Consider the following 5,514-nt stretch of genomic DNA (forward strand, 5'->3'; position numbering starts at 1 on the left):
CTCAACTGTCATCTTGTTATTATATATTTATGTAATACTATATATATGTAAATATCGGTGAGTCGCTTGGACATCTCGAATAAAAATATCATATGATACATGAAATTCTTGCTATTTTGTTGTTCAAATGGAAACAAAAGTGGATCGAGCAAAGAAATGGAAGAAATTAAGTTTGCAAACTGTTCCCACTGAGGAATTTAAGGATAATTAAACCAATATGTTGACGTCATACTATTGTTGCAGTTGGTCCTGAGCCAGGAATTCTGAACATGATTTTTGTGCAAGTAAAACTGACGCAACTACAGGTCATGATGAAACATTTTCGAGAAATTTGATATCGACCATAACATGGTTTAAGTCGCAGAAATCCCTCGACTCTGTTGATTCCGAAAGTAGAATCAACTCGCCATTTTGGGGCTTGATGATTCTACTTCCGGAATCAACAAATTCGAGTGATTTCTCCATTACGGAGGGGCGGCGGGGTAGCCTAGTGGTTCACGCTCGCTCGTCACGCCGAAGGCCCGGGTTCGATTCTGCACATGATTACAATGTTTGAAGCCCATTTCTCGTGTCTCCCGCCGTGATGTTGCTGGAATAGTGCTAAAAGCGGCGTAAAACCACAATCACTCACTCCATTACGGAATCGAATTAATGTTCCTAAACTGACTTAATCTCGCATGTGTAACATGTTTTAACACCACGCTATGCAGAGAGTGAGTGAGTGAGTGAGTTTGGTTTAACGCCGCTTTTAACAGTATTCCAGTTATATCGTGGCGTGTCAGCTTAATGTGGGAGGAAAGCCCAAAGTGATGCAGGTCACAGACCGCTATGCAGAGACCATATAATAGATATTATATGGTCTCTGCGCTGTGTAATTATATGTGATTCAAGATATGGTAACAGTTTTAAAACGTCGAAGTGCCCTAACATCTGAAACGTCAAGAACACTGCTCCAGGCTCAGGGTGATGACGGAAGACAAAACTCAGAGGTGAAGTTTAAGACGACAGCAGCCATGTTTATTGTTGCAGGTCGAAATGGTACAGATTGATAATAATGTGACAGAACGCACACCGGGACCGAGTGGCTAATGTTCCTGGTGCGGAGACCCGCTTCTATCGATGATCTGGGCCCACCTCCCTGACTAACCATGTCAGTCAGGTTTTGGGAATTACATAACGTGGGGCAAGTTGTTAACTGACGTTTATAGAAAGCGCTGGAGATTAAGGGTCCTGCCCGGAGGGGCTTATGCTAAGAGGGGATACGCCGAATGTTTGCTGAATATATTAAAACAGACAGAGGGCATAGAATTTGGACTTGGTGCACTTGGAAACATAATGAACCAATTAGGTATTTAAGATAAATGAAGTTTTGAAATGGTTTGCACTATAAGATGTACTTGAACACGCCAATAGGAATAACAAATTTGTAAGAAAGGTAAAAGGCTTGTGGTCAACCAGTTGAACAGATGAAGATTCTCATACGATAATTACAGAGTTTTTGTCACTTACACGTCGACATTTCCAGTGGGCTAAGAAGGACATTTGTCCTTTCTCGTCCTTTAATAAGTTGGAAAAGGTAGCTGGCATCGACAAGAAGAAACAGTACGCCGGTTGCAACAAGGAATGCAATACCAAGGGCGCCGATGCTTTGAGAACTCGGTCTATGGTCAGGGACACTGATTTTCTTTCGAATACTCTTGGATGTTTTTGTTTTGTCTATTGTCAAATCTACGATTATTTTTTTAATTTTCTCCTTCCAAGTTTTGTTTGATAATTCGCAGTTGCAAGAACATTGCTTGAACCGCGTTCGACTTGGCACATCTGCAAACACAGAGAATGATATTTGGTAAGTCCATGTCTGGTGATATGTGTATTGTATGCATCTTACCTATATCAAATAAACACAATGATTTGGTCTTGAAAATTCGAATTTACGGTCCGTAATATCTGTAACTGCACTTTATGGATTAAGGCCTACATTAATGACAATTTAAGTGTAGAAAAATCAAACTTAATCGTCCTAAAGAGTCCCGAGAAAGGCACTTTGCATAGTGCATTTACAAATACAAAAGTGACAATTTAATCAGTTAAAATATATTTATAATCATTGCTTTGGTCATGTTCAGCTAAATGGGGAGGCTCGTCTATAATCGCTTGTGAAATGAAATAAGATAAACAGAAAACATAGAAACGTTTCTATTTGGAGATCTTCAATTCTTTTGGTGCGTATTTCTTAATGTTATTTTCGAATAATCAGAGTTGACGTAAATACTGCTGGGTAAATGTACAAAGGAATCTTTTTTCTCTTTTTAAACGTATAGAAATGAGAGATCCTTTGGCACTTAATTACAAATTTTCTGGAGGTATTGATGTTTACTTTTTCAAAATGTTCCTCTTTCATCCATGTTGGATTTTTTATAACAAAAACTAATTTACCAAAATAAAGACGTAGATACAAATGACGAGTTTCGATGTTTGAGCGAACAAGAGTGAGTGAATTGCTCATGCTGTCATCAGTTGGTTTGCCTGTACAAGACTCAACTACATTCAGGATGGCGTGACGGAAGCATGCTGGCGACGGCGTAAAACAACATGTGCACTCTCAAAAGTCATTCATACATGTACATGGATAATCAACCTGAAGTAAGCGACTACATACCAACGTGAGAAGTTGTCGTTGCTTGTACATTTGTGTTAACTGTTGGTCCATCCGCTGCTGCAGTCCCCGCTGTGCCAGGAGACGTAGCTGTGTCGCCATGTAGCTGAGTAGGAGTAGCGTTTGTGTCGGGAGTAGCGTTTGTGTTGGGAGAAGGAGTTGTGATGGGAGCAGTGGTTGTGTCCGGTGTAGCTTTTGTGTCGGCAGTGGTTGTGTCAGGAGTAACGTTTGTGTCAGGGGTAGCGTTTGTGTCAGGAGTAACGGTTGTGTCTGGAGTAGTGGTTGTGTCCGGAATAGCGTTTGTATCTGGAGTAGTGGTTGTGTCCGGAATAGCGTTTGTGTCTGGAGTAGTGGTTGTGTCCGGAATAGCGTTTGTGTCTGGAGTAGTGATTGTGTGCGGAATAGCGTTTGTGTCTGGAGTAGTGGTTGTGTCTGGAGTAGGGGTTGTGCCGGGAGTAGTGGTTGTATTAGTGGTAACGGTTGTATCCTGAGTAGCGTTTGTGTCTGGAGTAGTGGTTGTGTCCGGAATAGCGTTTGTGTCTGGAGTAGTGGTTGTGTCTGGAGTAGTGGTTGTGTCCGGAATAGCGTTTGTGTCTGGAGTAGTGGTTGTGTCTGGGGTAGTGGTTGTGTCCGGAATAGCGTTTGTGTCGGGAGTAGTGGTTGTGTCTGGAGTAGTGGTTGTGTCCGGAATAGCGTTTGTGTCTGGAGTAGTGGTTGTGTCTGAAGTAGCGTTTGTGTCGGGAGTAGTGGTTGTGTCCGCAGTAGCGTTTGTGTCTGGAGTAGCGTTTGTGTCGGGAGTAGTGGTTGTGTCCGGAATAGCGTTTGTGTCTGGAGTAGTGGTTGTGCCGGGAGTAGTGGTTGTATTAGTAGTTACGGTTGCGTCCGGAATCGCGTTTGTGTCTGGAGTAGTGGTTGTGTCTGGAGTAGCGTTTGTGTCCGGAGTAGCGGTTGTGTCGGGAGTAGTGGTTGTGCCGGGAGTAGTGGTTGTATTAGTGGTTACGGTTGTGTCCGGAATAGCGTTTGTGTCTGGAGTAGTGGTTGTGTCTTGAGTAGTGGTTGTGTCTGGAGTAGCGTTTGTGTCCGGATTAGCGTTTGTGTCGGGAGTACTGGTTGTAGTCAGGGCTGCAGGAGAGACGCAGATATTTAGTAAATTGAAACGGCATTTATTCGTTATAAAGTGATAAATGGGAAGACAATAAAGTGTGTGTGATTGAATTGGTTTTAACACCGCTTTTAACAGTATTCCAGTCATATCACGGCGTGTCAGCTTAATATGGGAGGAAAGCCCGAAGTAATGCAGATCTCAGTCGTTTTCCACTTTTGGTGCACGGGTATGTTGTTGACAAACCTAGAAACATAATCATGGCAAACCGGGATTCGAAGCCACAATCATAGGTTTCTGGCGCAACTCTGCATATCGAATGCGGCGCCTTAGACGACTAGGCCACCTTTGACCCCGAATGAAGTACGCCAGCATCACTTTCATAGCGAATACGTCAATGGCATTCTAACGTTCCATGAATGTCGTTCCTTACGAGTGGCGGGTGACATGCGAACCCTTTTCGCGAACACTTGGTATCACGGATTTTCGGCAGTCTATTCAAATACTTTTCACCACTTATTTGCCTTTTAGACCCAATGGAATCTGTTTCGGCAGATAACGGAGATTGGTATTTTCTGGCGTTGAGGTTTAAATTACCTTCCCCTTCAGTGCACCAAGCCATATGATCATGCGTGACATCTACACTGGTATCAGAAGGTGTCTCGTCATACTCTCCTGGAATCCATCAAACAATTGACTATTAAAGAAAAGGTTGGACATGACAAAACACAAAGAACTATTACTGATATAAGATATATGAAAAGATACACACTAACAAAAATCCTCCCTCCCCACTCCGAATATTTAATAGTTAAACGGACCGACAGTCCCTGTAGCCAGTTGTCTAAAGAACTATCCACCAAATGAAGCAACAACTTCCAAGCAAATATGGGTTCATGCGTTGTTACCTTCTGAGCTGGGTTTCCTTTGCTACCGACACAAGTGTCCGCATGTGTGTTGTGATAAGATAACTTCCCTTTACGTTAGCACTATATTTATTTGTTTGTTGTTTAACGCCGCACTCAGCAATATTCCAGCTATATGAAGGCGGTCTGTAAATAATAAAGTCTGGACCAGACAATTCTGTGATTGACATCATGAGAATCGATGTCCACAACTAGGATACAATGACATGCATCAACCAGGTCAGCGAGTCATTACCTCCCGATCCCGTTAGTCGCCTCTTAACGACAAGCATGCACGTAGCACTACGTGAATCACCACGGATTATAAGACTTCAAGGGGAATAAATACATAACTGTTTACTCGGGCACCATTTAGTCCCTAATTAGGTCCAACAAACAAAACGAATGAAGTCAAACAAACACAGATGCGACTTCTTCACCAATTACAGTGATGTCACCAGGTGTTCTAACTTGATCTCTACAGGGTTGTTCTCTGTAAATTTTGACTGGAATCATCTCTTTGAGAGAGTACCGACCTTTATAACATTTCTTGACGTATAAAGATGATGTAGATACAGGACTTTTCAGTTGAAGACGTCCACTGGCTACGTAGAGAGTACACGTCGAATCATCGTAATTTACGCCCCAACACTCCCCGGATGGTACTGTGTAGGTCAAACATTCGTCCTTACACCGATCGGCGCTCGATATCCCTGGTCTGGAGACGACCTGTACTATGCTCATATCCACACTCCTAGTTAGTTGATGAAATGTGCAATTACCTGCAGAAATGAAAGGGAATTAAATACTTGCCTAATATGTATTGTACTTAATACATGCAAACTGTTAAG

This window comes from Haliotis cracherodii, unplaced genomic scaffold, assembly GCF_022045235.1.
Source record: "Haliotis cracherodii isolate W230 unplaced genomic scaffold, xgHalCrac1.p SCAF_8, whole genome shotgun sequence".
In the NCBI taxonomy this organism is placed as follows: domain Eukaryota; kingdom Metazoa; phylum Mollusca; class Gastropoda; order Lepetellida; family Haliotidae; genus Haliotis; species Haliotis cracherodii.